This window comes from Humulus lupulus, chromosome X (assembly GCF_963169125.1).
Source record: "Humulus lupulus chromosome X, drHumLupu1.1, whole genome shotgun sequence".
Classification (NCBI taxonomy): Eukaryota; Viridiplantae; Streptophyta; class Magnoliopsida; order Rosales; family Cannabaceae; genus Humulus; species Humulus lupulus.
Window position 1 is genome coordinate 39310514 of NC_084802.1, and position 20408 is coordinate 39330921.

The 20408-nt window shown below is 39.4% G+C and overlaps 1 pseudogene; it reads right to left on the bottom strand.

The window, feature by feature from the left end:
• Positions 1–2883: 2883 nt before the first annotated feature.
• Positions 2884–20408, bottom strand: part of LOC133805732 (endo-1,4-beta-xylanase 1-like) — an 86625-nt pseudogene continuing 69100 nt past the window's right edge.

The following is a 20408-nucleotide window of genomic DNA, read 5'->3' on the forward strand; positions in this document are numbered from 1 at the left end:
AATGGGAATGAAAAATAAGAGCAGGAATAACACACACACATGCACAAATTTGATAACCAAGTTTGGCAAGGTTCTCTGTATCTAAATCTGCTACAAAACTTTTATTAGAAAGATAAAAATTACACAAAGTCTTTACAACACTTATTACTCACAGCCCACAGCCCAAATACATCCAAGAATTTTTCTCACAAAAATACTCTAAAAAATCTTCTCTCTCAAAAGCTTTAAACTAAGCTTTTCTTTATTTGTTTTGGGATATATCAAAATGAAACCTATGTGGGTTTATATAGGCTTTGGAAGAAATAAAATGGGTGGTAAAATTTAGCCAATGGTTATATACCTCCCATTGATACTTGCTAAATTTAGGCATCCTATATTTTAACTAATAAAGGATGGTTTCTATTTGATAAAGAATGATAACCATTAACTAATGGTTAATTCCATTTCTTTAACAATAATTCACATTTATCATGCTCAACATTACTGCATACAATTAAACTACATTTGATTACTCTTTTAATTGCACTATATCCTATATGAGCAAGTCTATTATGTCACAAAGAAATAGAATCAAAGCCAAACATATAAGAGGAAGAGAGCATGCATTGTTATCAAAACATGAGTCTTTGTTACAAAATTGATCAAATTTTTATCATAAACATAACCTTTCCCCCACAAAGTAATTCTTCTTGGATAAAATTAGCTTGCCAGTCTCAAACACCGCATCTTGATGCCCGGTTTGCTCAATAAGTGCACACCACAAGAATCCTAATCATATTTGGAACATACAACACATTGGTCAAAAAGAAATTTCTTTCCGAATGGCCATCCTTTGACTCTTCAAATGTTTTGAATATCTTCCTATCATAAATTACATGAATGGTGGCACAAGTGTCATACCACCATCCTTGCACTTTGCCTTGGATGGCATTCGCCTCACTCAAGGTTGCAACCAACTCCTCTTCGGTTGTGTTGACCTTGGATCCATGGTTGCGGGACTTTCAGAACTTGCATTCTCTAGCCATGTGGCCACTCTTGCCACAAACAAAATAAGGGCCTTTATCACTTTTGAATTGCCATTCATTGTTCTTAGAGGCTTGATGAGTGTCCTTCTTCCATTGGGGTTTCTTGTGGGCCTTCCCTTTGGATTAAGAGGGTTTCTCTATTGTGTTAGCCTTGGATGGCCCAACATTGGACTCTTCCATACACTGGTCTCTAGAACGAGACTCCTCTTCAATCCTTAGGCTCTTTAGGATCTCCTCCAAAGATATCTCTTTATTCTTACAGAGAATCTTCTCTCTATAGCTCCTCCAAAATGGAGGCAACTTGGCTATGATCCCACCCACAATGAAGGTTTATGACAATGTTATCTTAAGAGTAGATAACTTATTCACAATAACTTGTAACTCATGTACTTGTGGGAGTAATGGTTTTCCACCAAAGAATTTAAATTTCATGTATTGAGACATGAGGAATTTCTTGGTACCTTCTTCTTCGGTTTTGTACTTCTTCTCAAGTGCATCACATATCTCCTTTTTTGATGTTGTATTGGTGTAAAGATCATTGAGACAATCCCAGAGGACATTGAGTATGTGGCCTCTACATATAGGCTCATCTTCTTCCATCTTCTTCCTTTCCTTAATCCCTTCTTGAGTATCATCATCCTTTGGAGCATCCAATGTATTCAAATTTTTGTCAAGGATGTAGTAAACCTTCAATGTTGTGAGAAGAAAATTGATCTTGTCTTGCCAACGAACAAAGTTTGAGCTATCAAATCGATCTAGTCTCACTAGATCTTGAGACGTGAACTTGAGGGCTGAGATTGGGGAGCTTTCTTCCATAGCCTTGGTAAATAGATAATCCTTAGAGATAGACAAACTTTGATACAAACTTAGGTTTGGGGTTAGATATTTTTTAATGTTGGAATTTGAGGCTATAAACCAAGCTTTGTAAAATATAGCCCAAAGAATCAAATGATGATAATCTATACTCTAATGGAAGAATAATACAAAGATCATAAGACAAATAAAATTGGTAGAATTGACCTTTGGTATTAAAGAACCTTGATGCATAAAATGACAAGTCTATGATTTTATGTGAATCACAAAATGTAACAAAGGCTTGACACAAATGAATATTTGTTGACTAAAAATCTTTAGTCCTAGCCTCTTCCTTGAGATTGTTTGAAGCTACTACAATGGAATGAGATTGGGATTCATAAGCCTTGAATCTTCATGCAAGTCAAGCTTCCTTGATGAAGATCTTGGAGAAAAATAGTTACTTGAAAGCTAGAGAGAGAAAGAGAATGAGAGGATTTTAGAGAGAGAGAGAGAAAGAGAGAAAGGTGAGTGGTCAATCCACCAATTAACTCAAATGACCCTTTTAAATAGTATAGAACCTTCATTAGATTCAACCAATAAGATTAGAGCATTTTTATTTGAATTTTGGAGTAAAAAACATGTCAATGTAAGGTCCTGTATGGACCGCCTAGGTGATGCGTAGCCTATGTAGTCCTTCATGGGACCAGCGACACGTCACCTCCCAAAGGTGACGCAATGCAGGTCCCACTGAATCGGCACCCCAAAACTTGCCCCAAAACATCTCCAAATCCCTTAAAACGTTTTGGCTACTCTTATATACTCGAAAGAAACACTTTGGACCCAAAAAGATGATTTAAATATGCCTATACCAAAAGTCAACTCTCAGATGTTGACTTTAGTGAAACCGTTATGGTTTTTGTACCTCTTCATGTCTAACTAATTTCACTATGTATTTAACCAATCATAACAAAACCCGCTTGCAATTTTTTTTCAAGGCAAGCGTATAAATACTACTTTTTGCAAGACTGTTTACACAGTACTGGAAATGATTGTGGATCGCGTACTAGCTCATAACAGTCTTCAATGTTCCTTTGTCTTTGTATATTTGAGACAAAGCAATCTCTTGGTGATAGTTTTTGGTGATGAATAAACCATCATCAATGTCAATCACTTCCTCTTTATTATTTATGTTTCTTTCATCTATCATTTCTCTAATCTTCTTGGAGACCAGTTTTGTATAATCAATAAAGTCTGCAACCTCTTCAGCAGTACAATCAACAACTGGTTCATCATCTGAATTTGATGTTGCTTCTTCTGTTTATGCAACTTCATTATATAGCTTATTATGTGTTGATGTATTCCTAGTTGACAAAAAAGATTGCTGCATTGAGTTGATTTCAGTTGTGAGACACAGTGGGTATATTGTGTGATTCATTTCCTTTTTCTTCAACTCTATGTAGAACATTAGTTGCAAATCATCAACTATTTTCAAAGGAGGGTATCCACCTTTAACTTGATACTATCTTGTCTATAGAGTTGATTCAGATTGCAACTTCAATTGATTGCATACCAATCAGGTTGTTGTCATTGCATTTAGCTGGAATTAGTAGAATACATACATCAAAGTTGATATAATTTTTGTTTTGATCCCATTGCCCATTGTGCTGGAGTATAAATATAAGGCTATCCATTTCCTGAAACCAAGAAAAACCTTATAAGCAACATATAAGCAAGTTATTCTGCAACCCTTAAAGTGACACTTTCAACTCTAAAGCAACCTTATATAGCAACTTGTTAAGAAAAACTTAAAACTTTAAAACAACCCTATGTAAAAATATAAAAAACATATCAAGCAACACTTAAAAACTATTTAAGAAATCCTTGATCAACCCTTAAGCAACTAGTAAGCAATCTATTCAACAACCCACAATCTTTATTATTAGCATATACAACAACATTTACAACTACTTAAGTAACTTATGCAGGAACCCACCATCTTTATTATAACCTAATTATTAGCAACCCTTAAAGAAACTCATAATCCTCATAAACAACATATAAAGAAACCATTAAGCAACCTATTCAGCAACTACCAATCATTATAAGCAACATATACAATAAACTTTACTATTAATTTAGCAACCCAGAAGCAACCTAACCAACATACAAAGAAAATCTTAAGCAAACTCTTTAGCAACATTTACAACCTCTTAAGCAACTAGTAAGCAACATATTCAACAACCCACAACATTTATTATCAACATATACAACAACTTTTACACTACCTAAGAAACTATAAAGTAACTTATTCAGCAACCCTTAAAGTAACACTTTCAACTATAGCACGACCTTATACAACAACATGTTAAGAAAACCTTGAAATTTTAAAGCAACCCTATATAAAAAATATAAGCAACATATCAAGCAACACTTAAAAACTATTTAAGCAACCCTTGATCATCCCTTAAGCAACATATTCAACAACTCACAATCATTATAAGCAACACAAACAATAACTTAAGCAACTTTAAAGCAACCTATGCAGCAACCCACCATCTTTATTACTTAATTATTAGCAACCCTTCAAGAAACTCATAATCTCCATTAGCAGTATATAAATAAACCCTTAAGCAACCTATTTAACAACTATCAATCATTATAAGCAACATATAAAACAAACTTTACTATTACTTTAGCAACCCATAAACAACCTAAGCAATATATAAAGAAACTCTTAAGCAACCTCTTCAACAACATTTACAAGCCCTTAAGAAACTAGTAAATAACCTTATTTGTAAACCATAACCTTTATTATCAACATATACAACAATATGTACAACTACTTAAGCAACCTATGTAGTAACCCACCATCTTATTTATAACCTAATTATTAGCAACCCTAAACTCATAAGCAACATATAAAGAAACCCTTAAGCAATCTATTCAGCAACTACCAATCATTCTAAGCAACATATATAAAAAAAAAATAAAAAAAAACTTCACTATTACTTAAGAAACATATACATCAACCTATTAAGTGAAACCCTTGAAACACCCAACACAAAAACAAAGCAACAAAAGTAATAACATAGCAAATTAAGCTACCAATTGATCTAAGGAAAGTATAAAATTAGATTTACCTCATTTCAAGCACTCCACCTTAAATCCCAGGAACTTGGCAATTGCTTGTTGTCCCACCCTCTTCCAATTTCTTGTTTTAATAATATTATTGTAGCAACATAAGCATTTAGAACAACCCATTCAGATTCAATGATATAAACCAATTGTTTTGTTTTTGAATTTTTTTTTCAAAATCCACATTTCAATGGTTAGTGATAGAATAATAATCCAATGTGCATCTGTTTTGAAATAAATTATATGATATTCAATTAAATTAGTTGATTAAAATCATATTTATAAGTGAATTGAATTTTAAGCTTAGAACTTACCTGAAAGTTGCAGAGATTTGAGTGGTTGGGTACGATTTTGAAGTCAAAATTCAATAGGAATTCAACCTAATTGCATATTTTTCTGAGATTAGAATGATTGGTTCCTCAAAATATTTGCAGAAGTTGATTCACTTTTGATATTTGATATGAGATTTTGCTTAATTTTTGAATTTTCAATATGAACTTGTTTGATATGGTGATTTGGATTTGACGAGAGTAGAATTCTAATTTCTTTTCGAAGGCTAGTAGCTACGACAATGGATGTCGCCAAAGCTGGTAGAGAAGATAAGATGAGATCGTGTAGATGGGAGAGGTGGAGATCGTGTAGAAGGGTGAGTGGGAGACCAAATATGACTTGAAAACCGTATTTTTTAAATAAAATCTTAAATTTATATATTTATAAATGACATATTTAGATACCATATTTTTGCATATCTTTACAATTATATGCATATAATATAAAATAATTACAAAAATCACCTACAAAATTTTATTTAGAAAAATGCCTCGCCACATCATTAAAAAGTATCTGATTCTAAAAATAATATACCTGAATTGGAAATATTCCCGAAATCCTTAATTTTTCGTTTTTTTTTTTTTGTCTTCAAAAGTAACATTTTGGTTACTTATGATGGAGATAAGTTACCAATTAATCACTTTTTTTATTAAAATTTTTATTTTTAGATCATATTATTTAAGTACCTTTTGGTTACCTCCAAAACTTATTTGTAGACATCTTAATATATCAATCAGTTATTTTTAGGTAATATTATTGTATCTTATTATTTCAGATACATTTTGGTAACCTTCAGGTTTATTTCAAAAACTAATGAGTTGTCATATAGTATAATAAGTTATAGTATAGTTTATTAATAAAAATTAATTTAGTATACTACACGTTAACTTTTAATAAACTTTTTTAGTCACTCATGTAATTTGCATGTCTTATTATTTAAGATACTTTTACATTACCTTCAAATCTATTTTAGAAACTAATTAGTCATCATATAGTATACAAAGTTACTCTAATTCTAAGTGTTGACGCTGTTTTTCGTCAACTTAAAATGTAGAGCAATTAAACAATAGGAACTATGGCATAGATGAATAATATGGTAGAACAACAAGAATTTTACGTGGTTCAGCAGTTAACACTGCCTAGTCCACGAGTCTATTTTCTTAAGACTTGGAGTTTTCTAGAAATCCTTCAGAGATAAATTCTCCACAGTTTCTCCCAAGATATCAGAAGATCGGTCCCTTACAAATGTTTATGAACTCTCTATTTATGGAGAGTTCTCAGAGTTCATTCCCACATATTTTGGGAAGATACTTCTGCTTATTAATTAAAATAATGATATTAAATACTGTAACTCCTATATACAAGGAAATATCCCCTGAAGACCAGGAAACGGGTAACAAACTTGTTAATATCCCTTTAATGTTGGGATGTTACAACAACAAATATCTCTAAACGTACGGAATGCATTACATCAGATGACTCATCAAATCTTCAAGGTCAGCAACCAACATCATGTCAGTCAAGGTTTACGGATAAGTTACGAACTAGCCGCCTTATTCCAAGACCAACTCGGAGCAGATAGACACCATCGAGGCTGTTACATTTCGAGCTTGTACTCTTTAAGCTCGGGCTACTTTATCCGAAGACACCCGACAACAGATATATCCCGATGCCATGTTCTTTCGAGCTTAGAAAGAATTTTGAGGTTACATGTCTTCGAGGTTGCCGTCTTGCTTCGAGGGTTTGACATCTGGACCACGAACATGCATTTTATATATCTCAAGCTCACACTTGACGAGTCCAACTTTCGAGGTCACAATCTCAGGTCTCGAAATCTGGGTGTAACATTTTGCCCCCTCAAAAGTATTAGTTAGAATCCTATGAGAAGGAAACTTTTGAACTACTTCCTTCGGGAACCATTCCATCAAACACACTCAAGTGTGGACACACGTCAGCTGGGTATTGCTCACTCAATGTACTTGAGTACCTTGGAAACCTGCCCACGTCTATCCGGCTGCCATCCTTTTGGGTACTATCACCTCACGGGTTCCTAGCCACTTGATCTGATACGGAATCTAGCCAATGGCCCATATTAATCCAACCCTTTGTATTCTCACAGGCTTATAAATAAGCCCTCAGTCGTCTTCTTCCTCTTTTATCTTCACATTCATCAGAGAGAAAAAAGGAAAGAAAAAACCAAAAACCTCCTTGCCCACTTCTTGCATGTTCTCCAAGCCGAGAAGACAAATCCACATTGGACTTTTTGACTCAGTGAGATCGCACTTGCAACCGCTCATACAATCATCCATTTCTCTGTTTTCGCCGATCACATCGTGTAAGTTTTCTGTTCATGGCTTCTTTGCGTTATATTTTTTTCTTTTTTCTATGTTTACGCTTCTATTGCACCATGGGCACTGGGATTTATTTTTGATCCATTCATTAGTTTAATGTACTAGGATGCTTTGACTGATAGACATTAGATTCAAACCCAGTTCTTGTGTAAAAAGATTCAAATATAGTTCCATCTCTGGGTTTTCAAATTTCAGAGTACATATCTTGCACACCAAGATATCGGGTACAAAATCAGGGTTGTTTAAAGAATGCACGATTCCCAAAAATATCACCTTTTTAATAACCGCCACCTTTTTTCCCTGATATTTTGAGATTTCCCATAACATATCCACCTTCCTTCCTTTTGGTGGAATACACGATCTGAGATTGGACTCATCTTTTGGATCGAGCTTGCCTTGTAGCCTCGATCATTCGAGCTTAGGTATTATTTATCTCTTTATTTCTTGTTCGCTTGGCCCTCACCCTTTTGCTTTCTTGTTAGATGCTGCAGAATTCAGGAAAGTGGTGGGGGTCAAAGCTCGCGATGCCTTACTCACCAATAGCTTCAAGCTCAGAATCTCCTTTTACTCAGAACCAGCGCTTAATTCGGGAGCACAAACTGAGGCATGAGCAAGAGGACACTTGAGACCACTTCCGACGTCAGATAGACGAGGTCGAAGAAAGGAAAAGGAAAAGACTAAGGGTCGCCCTTTATCCAGATCCGGACACCGAGCTTAGACCGATTCCTCTCGACCCTATGCTCAAAGTAACAATTGCCTTCAAGCTGGATGATCTCCAATTCTCGCTGAGGGGGAACCTTCTACCTCGCAATCGAGGAGAGAATTCTTCGAGGCCGAGCATTATTGGAGCTCGGTTACATCACTAGGTCAGATAACTGATATTCTGGCCTTTCATGGCATAGGACTATTGGGTTCGCTGAGGTGTCGAGCTCCGACCTCCCATGAGCGGATTTTCCGCGCTCCAGGAGATGGAAATCCTGACAGCAAGCTTGGAGCCAGAAGCATATGAAGGCAAGGGCAGTACTGCCCTTGAAGTCTTTTTTCAAGGACTTCACAAACTTTGTTGGGCTGGCCCTCTTCCAGCTCAACACCAATTATTACAGGGTTCTGGCTGCCCTGAGGTCACTGTACCATGAGCTGAAGTGGGCAGGACCTTCACCAGAAGAGATTTTATATCTCTTTTGCTTGAAAAGAAATCCCTCCCGAGCTCGGGGAGGAGATGGATTTTACTACCTCCCAAGCCATCCCAAGGAGAAAAAGATGTTCGAGGATTTTCCTAACCATCCTCCTGATTTCAAGAAGGCCTTCTTCTGGACCAATGGCCTAGCCTCGTCTAGATTCTACTCATTCAGACGGATTCGTAAGTATCTCAACTCCTCTCTTTTTTGTGCTCAAACTTTATTTTAGGCTCGTACTTAGTTGAAATGTGTTTGATCTTCTAGCCAATTACCATTGCCCTACCCCCACCTTCCCTACGGCAGGAGATCCCTCTCCTATCTCCTACATGAAGATAAGCTCTGGTCGTGCGGTCTCTTGGGGGAGGATCAGTCTACATCTGACTGGTCTAATAAGAAGTACGACCAGTGGGTGCTCGTACCTCTGCTAACCAGCAACCTCCCCCCAAGGAGAGATGCGAGGCCTCCATCTCCAGCTCAACGTCAAAGGAGTCCATAATCGGGGAATGAGGCCAATGATAAGGCCTCGAGCTCGGGCTCGGATGAACAAGGTACAGTCATCCTTAGCTCGGATTTGTGGTCTCCCTCACTACTAAAACATAAACCTGATAGATTAATATTGTGTGAGGATGATGGGAACCATTTCTATGTATGGTCTTGGGTAGATGAGAGAGTACATAGGTTCGATAGCTGGCTCGGGAAATACGACACCATGTATAGCCTTAACGAGGTATGGAACGGAATAGACGTCCAATACGGGACTAACGACTATAGGGACCTTTCGAGGTTGACATCAACCTATAGGTAAGGTACTCCCCCCGCCTCTTTTGAAGATGGGGGAATTTCATGGTCGCCAAGCACAAGCTCGGGGGAGAGTTCCAGTTAGGTTTCTCTCCACTTACCTTTTTATCCCTTGTCTGTCTGCATCATGTTAAATTATTTTGTTTTAGGATAACTCATAATGTGGTGTAAATGTGCAGGCGAGATGGACTCCGTCCTTGAAAACATTCTGGTGAGTGGCGAAGCCAAGAGGAGTAAGCACCCGAGGGGGTCGCGAAAAATAGACCGGCCTACTAAGGTCCTTAAGAGGACTGAGAAAATGCCACCTCCCCCGGTTGCGCCGAGCATGGCTTTGAGTCCACCTGCTCATGCCGAGACTTCCTCGTCGACCTTACCTCATGCTCCTCCTGCACCCCAGGTCAATCCCACAGTTGGCCCACCTCCGAAGAAACCCTCGTCCTCAAAGACACCGCTGCTTTCGATTTCTACTCATGTTGATGAGTATGTGATCGACAACACTGCTGGACCTCACTGGGCTACACTAGGCTTGGACGTTTTGTCTCGGGTGGGTCAGAGTTTTGGGAGCTTCGACGCTCCTCACTGGCAGTTTCTGAACAATGCCCAAGACTGCAACACTCTTTACGAGAAGAGCATCGAGCTCCATGCTATGGTAATCTTTCTTCCCTCACTATTAGCTGTATTTACACTTGGTCCATATGCTAATTTGATTTCTTTGTATGCCAGACTCTTGCTATCTCTGCTAGCTTAATTATAAGTTGAACAACGAGGTCCATTCAAGCATGTCTCTTGCTCAGGAGGCGAAGGATCTTCAGCTTAAACTAAGTGACGAGCTCAAGGCAACAAAAGCAAAGGTGGAGGCAGGAGCTGAGGAGCTTAAGGCCAAGACATCCGAGCTTGAAAAGCTGAATGCCCGACTTGCAGAGCTTGAGAAGGAGAATGCTCGGGTCAAGGAGATCAATGCCAAGCTTGAAGAAGAGAAGGTCGTCACTTTCGAGATCATGGAGGGTGAAAAGGCGCGCCTTCTTGAAGAGTTTAAGGAAAAGAAGGACTGGGCAGTCGACATGGCCATGTACAGAATCTGGGCCAACAATGACGACCTCGACACCAGCTTCTTAGGCCCTCTTGAAGCAAAGCTCATGGCTAAATGGCAAGCTCGGATTGATGAGGAGGAGACTGCTCGGGATGAGGCTGAGGGAGCCAGGGATGATGCCGATGCTGAGAAGGCCAAGGAGAACGCTCCTTCTTCTTAAATCTTGCCTCGGGGCTGCGTCCCTCTAAATTTCTTGTAATAGTTTTTTATGTTTTATGCCCCCGGGGCCAAGACAATTCTACAGCTCGTGAAAGAGTTGCCTTTTTATGATATTTGAGATATCATTTTTTTTTTTACTTTATTTTAATACATTTGCGTTACATTTCTTGGGTTGAAATATTTTGCACAATTTATATTAAAGTGTCATATATGACTATTTATTCATACAAACATAGTTTGGATTTAAGCTCGAGGTTCAATGCATTCATGCACAGTTTGCTTGAATTATCCGCTTCCGATCTCGTTATTTGTCAAGGTCGGATATTACTTTTATCATGCACCCGAAAGTACTTATATGGTGTGTAATGCAAATGGTTTAGTTATATCTTACTTTTTTAGTTACTTTTTCTCATCCTCGAGTAGCTCCCCGAGGTTATGAGGTCGAAACTATTATTTTGCAAGATGCTCCAGCCTCAATCTCAACTTAATGCGAAGTGGGTTATGCTCCAACTTATTGTCGAGTAATTTTAGCTGGTTTGTTCCAAACCTATTAAGGTCGTGTTAGGTTTGTAATCCATACACTTATATTTTTATCTCTTGATAATTTGATTATGTTCAGATTTTCTTATCTCGCTCATTTGGTTACATCCAAACACTTGTATGTTTTTGATAGTTTGGTTATATCCAAACTATCTTAGCTCGCGCATTTGGTTATTTCCAAACACTTGTATATTTTTCGTATATGCTTTTTTATTTTTTCAAGCTGATGGTATATGTACCACTAATTCCCCCTTAATATCCTATGAATGTGACCATAGGTTATTAAATTAAGAGAGATTGCAAAAAATACAGCATATTAAAACGAAATCAAACTTTATTTGAAAAATCCAAAAATAGAAAAACAGTACAGATAAACAAGCATGGTTATAGGTGACACCCTCCCTACATTATTGATAGTAAGGTCGTAGGTGTTTGCCATTCCATGCTCGTGGTACCAGACTTCCATCCAATCTTGCCAACTTGTACACGCCAGGTCGGATGACTGATTCTATCTGCTAAGGTCCTTCCCAATTTGGCCCGAGCACGCCAGCTGATGGATCCCATGTTGCTAAGAATACATGCCTCAACACCAAATCTCCTACGCCAAATTTTCTATCTCGAACTCTTTTGTTGAAGTATCGGGTAGTTCGCTGTTGGTATGCAGTGTTTTTTAATTGAGCTTCGTTCCTTCTTTCTTCGATCAGGTCCAAAGTTTCTTCGAGATGAGAGTGGTTCGAGGTTTGATCATAAGCGAGAGCTCAAATTGTGGGAATTTTGACCTCAATTGGCAACATAGCCTCGCAACTGTACGCCAGAGAAAATGGGGTATGTCCTATTGATGTACGGGTCGTGGTCCTATATGCCCATAGAACTTGGGGCAATTCTTCGGGCCATCTTCCTTTAGCTTCTTCCAACTTTTTCTTTAGCGAACTCTTTAGGGTCTTATTTACAGCTTCGACCTGGACATTCGCCTCGGGATGGGCCACCGATGAGAAGCTCTTTATTATCCCATTTTTTTCGCAAAAGTTGGTAAACAGATCGATGTCGAATTAAGTACCATTATCGGACACAATCTTCCTTGGCATCCCATATCGGCATATGATGTTCTTCACCACAATGTCAATGACTTTCTTCGAGGTTATTGTCCCCAAAGGTTCGGCTTCAGTCCACTTCGTGAAGTAATCTACGGTGACTACTGCATATTTTACTCCGCCCTTACCAGTCGAAAGTGAGCCTATGAGGTCAATTCTCCAAATCGTAAATGGCCACGGAGAGGTCATCATAGTTAACTCGGATGGTGGAGCTCGAGGAATAGTGGCGAACCATTGGCACTTATCACACCTCTTGACGTAGTCGAGCGAGTCTAATTTGATGGTAGGCAAGAAGTATCCCTGACGTATGATCTTCTTGGACAGGCTACGCCCCCCAGTATGGTCTCCACAGAACCCTTCATGAATTTCTTCTATGATTTTCTTAGCTTCGGGTGGGGTCACACACCGGAGTAGTGGCATGGAATATCCTCTTCTATAGAGCTTTCCATCTACAATGGTATACCTAGGGATTTGATACATCAATTTTTGAGCCTTGGTCCGTTCTTCCGGGAGAACACCGGTCTCAAGGTATTCAACTATCGGAGTCATCCAGGTTGGCTTGGAATTTATCATACACACATCCTCATGTTCTGGCTCGTCAATACTGGGCGTCGGAGATGTTCGATTGGCACGAGATTTAGTTCGTCATTCTCGGTAGAGGTAGCAAGCCTGGCTAAGGCGTTCGCGTTTGAGTTCTGTTCTCGAGGAACCTGTTCTATCGCATAGAACTCGAAATGCTCCAATGCCGATTTTGCCTTTTCTGAATATGCTACCATTCTCGTACCACGAGCCTGGTATTCTCCCAAAATTTGATTAACCACCAGCTGGGAGTCACTGTAGCAATGTATTGCTTTGGCTTTGAGTTCCTTGGCTATGCGGAGTCCTGCCAGTAGAGCCTCGTACTCGGCCTCTATATTTGACGCGTCGAAGTCAAATCTTAAGGCAGAGTGAAATCGGCTTCCTGCAGGGGTGATCAAAATTACTCTTGTCCCGATCCATTTTCATTAGAAGACCCATCAACATAAAGTTTCCACAGCTCGCGGGTCGGGGTTATAACTTCATCGTTGGCCACGCTAGTGCACTCCACTATGAAGTCTGCCAGGGCCTATCCCCTTATGGTCGTCCTTGGATGATAAGTGATCTCAAATTTTCTGAGTTCAACGACCCATTTGAGCAGTCGACCTGAGGCTTCTGGCTTGGACAAGACTTGTCTTAGTGGTTGATCAGTAAGTACATGGATGGGGTGTGCTAGAAAATAGGGTCGGAGCTTTCGAGATTAGTGAATTAGACTGAGAGCTAACTTCTCCATCAAGGGATATCTTGATTCTGTCCCCAGTAATCTTTTATTGACGTAATACACAGGCCTTTGCACTTTTTCTTCTTCCTGTACAAGTACCGCGCTTATGGCGTGCTTGGTCGTAGCAAGGTACAGGTACAGAACTTCTCCCGTAATGGGTTTTGACAAGATGGGGGGTTCTGCGAGGTGTTTCTTGAGCTCTTGAAAAGCCAACTCGCATTCCTTCATCCATTCGAATTTCTTGCCTCCCCTCAAAAGGTTGAAAAATGGAAGACAACGGTCCGTAGATTTTGAGATAAACCTACTTAGTGCCGCCATCCTTCCAGTCAAACTTTGGACATCCTTATGTTTCCGAGGTGAGGGCATATCAATAAGAGCCTGGATTTTGTCTGGATTAGATTCTATCCCTCGAGCATTTACAATGAAGCCCAGAAATTTTCCTGAAGATACTCCGAAAGAGCACTTCTGAGGGTTAAGTTTCATGTTATATCTCCTTAACACGGCGAAGCATTCTTCCAGGTCACCCACATGGTTATTGTTAAGTTGAGATTTGACTAACATATCATCAACATAAACTTCCATGTTATTACCTATTTGTTCGGAGAACATCATGTTTACGAGTCGCTGGTAAGTGGCACTAGCATTTTTGAGCCCGAATGGCATGACGTTATAACAATACAGCCCTTTGTCTGTTATGAAACTCGTGTGCTCTTGGTCAGGGGCATGCATGGCAATCTGGTTATATCCAGAATAGGCATCCATGAACGACATGAATCCATGCCCTGTCGTGGCATCCATGAGTTGGTCGATCCGTGGTAAAGGGAAGCAGTCCTTGGGACAGGCCTTATTGAGGTCCGAGTAGTCAATACAGGTCCGCCATGTCCCGTTAGGCTTCGGGACTAGTACCGGGTTGGCTACCCAATCGGGGTAAAAAGCATCCCTGATGAATCAGTTTGCTTTTAACCTGTCGACTTCCTCTTTAAGGGCCTTCTTCCTATCGTCATCCAGTAGTCTTCGCTTTTGCTGCTTCGGCGGGAAGCTTTTGTCGATATTTAATGCGTGGCTCACTACATTTGGACTTATCCCTATCATGTCCGAATGTGACCATGCAAAGACATCCTGGTTCTTCTTCAAAAAGAAAATTAATTACTATTTGGTTTCTTCGTGGAGGTTTTTCCTGACCTTTACCATTTTCGGGGGGTTTGATTCTTCGAGCCTGATTTCTTCGAGCTCTTCCAATGGTTCAAGATCAGCTCTTTCCTCTACTCTTGGATCGATTTCTTCATCTATCTCCAAGACTGTCTCGTCCTTCTTCTGAATAACGACGAGCGCTTGTGCGCTCGTCAGCTTCATTCCTCTTATGGAAATGCTATAGCAATCCCTTCCGGCTAACTGGTCTCCCTTCAGTCCCGATGCCACTAGAAGTCAGGAACTTGATGGCCAAATGCCTTACAGACGAGATTGCCCCCAACCCTACTAGGGTGGGTCTCCCGAGCAGCACGTTGTAGGCCAATGGTAGGTCCACTACTACAAACTCCATCATCTTGGTTGTTGAGACTGGGTAGTCTCCCAAGGGCACAGGGAGTTCAATGGACCCCATACAGGCAATTCCTTCTCCTGAAAAACTGTACAGTGTCGTTGCACAAGCTTTTAGGTCACGAAGCGTGAGTCCCATCTTTTCTAAGGTGGCCTTATAGACAATGTTCACTGAGCTCCCATTATCAATGAGAACTCGGTGAACCCTCTTATTCACGAGCTGGAGAGTGATGACCAGTGGGTCGTTGTGAGGAAACTGAACATGGGATGCATCATCCTCAGTAAAGGTTATAGGCTGAGATTCAACCTTTTGGTACTTTGGAGCTCTGGGTTCGGGTTCATAAGGGGACCTATCCCCAGTTTTCAGCTCGTTCACGTATTGTTTTTGGGCGTTCTTGCTCGATCCTGCGAGGTGAGGCCCGCCCGAGATGGTTACCACATCTTCTCCATCAATTGGAGGGGGTCTCTCTTCTTCCCTAGCCCGGGAATTGTTGTTTTGGGCAAGCGGCAGTGCAGCTGTCCTCTGGTTGGCAGAAGCCTGATTATTGTTCTGGTTCCTGACATATTTCCTGAAGTATCCTCTCGAGATCAGTCCTTCGATCTCGTTCTTTAGTTGCCTGCACTCATCAGTAGTGTGCCCAGTATCTCTGTGAAATCGACAGTATTTACTGGAGTCTCTCTTGAACTTTTGATTTCTCATGGGATCTGGTCACCTGAAAGGGACTTGGTTTTCATTAGCTAGGTAAATATTCTCCCGAGACTCGTTGAGCTCGGTGTACACCTTGTACACGAAGAAATACCTTTCCCCTTTCTTCTTCTTTCCCCCTTCTACCTCAGAGTTACTTCCTTCATTCTTCTTTCTTTTGGAAGGGTTTTCTACAGGGGGTTTCGAGGCTGATGGGTCCGCCGAGGTCAAGGAAGAGTTTACGTTTGTCGTTGTAGTTATGGGCTGAGAGGTCATGTTCAATGTTGACCTCGCCTCGTCTACATTGACAAACCTCTGAGCTCATCTATTAAACTCGGTTATTGAGCTTACAAACTTCCTTTGCATATCTTCCCAGAGGGGACTTCCCGGCATTACCCCAGCTCGGACGATCATTAAATGACCGCTGTTGTCTACATCCCAAGGTCGGGCGACTTCCAGATTGAATCTTGGAAGGTAGCTCTTCAACGTTTCATTTGGTTGTTGTCGAACGTTGGTCAGGGTCTATGCCTCGGGCCTTATCCCGATCATGGCTCTAAACTGCTTCTTGAAATCTTTTGACAACTGATCCCAAGAAGTGATTGAATGTCTCTTATATTTTTTGAACCAGTTTTTCGTTGGTCCTGTAAGCAATGCTGGAAATAACATGCATCTGAGCTCGTAACCCACATTACTTGCTCTCATTATAATGTTAAATGTACTTAAATGACTGTACGGGTCGGATTTCCCTTCAAAAGGTGGGACATGAGGAATCTGAAACCCTTGAGGAAATGGGGTGTTGGAAATGTGGGGAGCGAATAGTTCGAGCTCCTCATCAGAATCTTCATCCCGATTCCGACCTCGCTCATTCTGTAAGAGCCTAAATGCTCTTTCCAGTTGATCAATTCTTTCCTGAACTGGGTACACAGGGGGCCTCGCCTAAAATTGGTTATCATTGATCACAATTCCAGGCTCGCGCCTTCGCAGGGGATCCTTGCGCCCATTTAGGCGATCTCTCAGGTCTGGGTTCGAGGGATTACCACCACCCCGGTTTTGATTCAGGTGTTCCCGCAAGTCAAGGTGGTTCCTTTGGTTCCCTGTATTTCTACGTCCTTGATCATACTTACTGACTGATCTGGTGTCCCCTGAGTTATCTCTGGCGAGGCTCGTCGCATGATTGTTTTGAGATGGATTCCTTTTAGGCTACCTCATCTCTATAGTGTGAGACCGAGACATTTGGCTTCTCGTAGGCTGAGCGCCTCTTCGTTCTCTAGCAGCCTCTCCATTCCCCTGCTTCCGTCCAGCCCGCCTTTCCCTATGACCCTGAATCGGTTGTGTGTTCCTCCGAGGCGGTGAGGGATATCTTATTGGCGATGGAGGGAACCGAATGGGTGATGGTGGCTGCCACCCATTTCGGGGTCTGGATGGTCCCGAGTTCGCCTGTGCCGGCTCGGTAACATTCTGCATGTCACCAGGATTCTGAGCCCGAGCCTTTGCAGGGGCTCGGTTATTCCTAATTTCAGCTGGTAACTCAACAGTTGAGTTAACCGGAGCTTTAGCCTTGGTGTTTCTTTGGGGCCTCGAGGGAGCAGGTTGCTCTGCCGGTGGCAGAGGTTGCTCCGTTCTTCTTGTGGCAGCATTTTTGCGAGGCCGCCCACGCGGCCTGCGGGGAGGAACATGAACGTCTCGTGGAGGTGGGGCTTGGACCTCAGGCGGAGGTTGGGGCTGTGACGCATGTGCCTCCGTAGCCAATCTAGCCAACTCCTCGTTACGCTTCTTGGCCTCAGCCAACTGTTTTCTTAACTGTCAGTTTTCGAGTTCCACAATGGGGATATACCGCTTGGGATTATAATACATGTCCTCGTCGTCCCTGGGAGCCGGAGGTGCCGGTGGTCCTTGAGAATCGGAGGACTCACTTCTCTCTTCTAGTTCTGGATTCGTCATTGGCTGCTTCCCAGAGCGGCGTGGATAGTTTTCTTCAGGACTATTCTGATCATTTGCGGCCATATCTAATCAGGGATTGTACTGCTTAAGGCTCTCAATGAAAGCACCAACTGTTGACGTCGTTTTTCGTCAACATAAAATGTAGAGCAATTAAACAATAGGACCTATGGCGCAGATGAATAATATGGTAGAACAACAAGAATTTTACGTGGTTCAGCAGTTAACTCTGCCTAGTCCATGAGTCTATTTTATTAAGACTTGGAGTTTTCTGGAAATCCTTTAGAGATGAATTCTCCAGAGTTTCTCCCAAGATATCAGAAGATCGGTCCCTTACAAATGTTCATGAACTCTCTATTTATAGATAGTTCTCAGAGTTCATTCCCACATATTTCGGGAAGATATTTCTGCTTATTAATTAAAATAATGATATTAAATACTGTAACTCCTATATACAAGGAAACGTCACTTGAAGACCAGGAAACGGTTAACAGACTTATTAATATACCTTTAATGTTGGGATGTTACAACAATAAATATCTCTAAACGTACGGAACACGTGACTCATCAAATCTTCAAGGTCAGCAACCAGCATCATTTCGGTCAAGGTTTACGGATAAGTTACGAACTAGCCGCCTTATTCCAAGACCAGCTCGGAGCACCATCGAGGCTGTTACATTTCGAGCTTGTACTCTTTAAGCTCGGGCTACTTGATCCAAAGACACCCGACAACAAATATATCCCGATGCCATGTTCTTTCGAGCTTAGAAATAATTTCAAGGTTACATGTCTTCGAGGTTGTCGTCTTACTTCGAGGGTTTGAAATCTGGACCACAAACATGCGTTTTATATATCTCGAGCTCACACTTGATGAGTCCAACTTTCAAGGTCACAATCTCAGGTCTCGAAATCTGGGTGTAACACTAAGTTACCATGAATAACTTATTAGAAAATAATACCGATTGGTTATTTTTTTCATAACATAAACTTAGAGTTACTCCTAAAAAGTTACTTTTCATACATAACATAAACCAATTAACCAAATTTTGAAAATAAGCTTAAAGTTAATTAACTAAAATAATTATTTTTATAAAAAGGTAACTAATCAGTATATTTAATTGGTATTTATAAGCAATCAAATGGTTACTTTTGATTCCGGTGACGGCGAGAAAACATATGCTTCCAACATATCAAAATGATCACCTTGAATAGTAGGTCGTGATAGTACCACTCTTGAGCCAAAATGATCAACAGTGTGACCATAATTTTTTTTAAAATGTTATGGACAAGAGAAAGAATTAAATGATTATTTTAGTGTTGGCAATTCTTATACGAGGTATGTATTATTTTTATATGCGGTATAAAAAATGTTATTTTTGTAATTAAATTTTTTTAGGTTAAATTTTTAAATAAAATCAATTATTGGTTGTGAAATGTAATTTTCTCTAAAAAAAAATTCACTATATACATATTTACAAAAAAAACCCTATAGTTAATCCCTTCACCATAAATCTTGACTTTGTTTCTATAAAAATTATGAGAATAATTAAAGCAAGAAAACTTAATTGATAAGAAATAATGTGATGAAAGAAATTGATTAAATAAAATAGTGTACAATGTAAGTAATTAGAGAAAAAAAAAAGTGATGAAAAAGAATCACGTTGAGAAAAATGAGGAGAAAGATGCCTTGAAAATGAGAATAGAGAAAATTATGAAATTTATTGAGAAAAATGAAATGAGCAATGTAAAAGATGTTGGCTATAAAAGAAATAATAAATAAGTGATTGAAGAAAGCTTAGAATGTTATTTCAATTTTTTGTAGTACTATAAGGCGATGCCAAACATTCATATTGGTTCTCATAGAACAATATTTAATTTTTTTTTCTTTTAGTTACGATGTTAAACAAATAACTTGTATTTTTTTTCCTTCTACATAATTTTAAGATTTTGGGTGCATAATTTGTAAGTTTGATGTTACTTTGAATTGTTTAAAGTTTAATCATCGTCTAAATTTGGTTTTGATATTTAAATTTAAACATTTTTTTTAAATAATGATGTAAATTTCATTATTTGAGGCAGGTTTCTCATAATTTGCAATACTTTGAGGTAAGAGCTAAGAGTTTCCCACTTAATATTTAAGTTAAACCAGGAATCAAAAATTTCTGTCTCTATATTACAGGTCTTCTTTTCTGTCCCATCATTCATAATTTAACAATTCACCTATTTTATTAAATTCATATACTCACATATTTATTTAATACACATTTTCATGTATAAATGATAAGTTGTTAAACTTTAAATGGTGGAACAGAGAGAAGACATATAATTTGGAAACATAGTATTTCTATTTTTAGACAGGAGAGGTCATATATTTATACTACAATATTTTATTTTTGGTTTGATTATTTGAATTTTTTTTTCTAAAATAAGAGATTTTAACATTAATTTTTATTATATTTA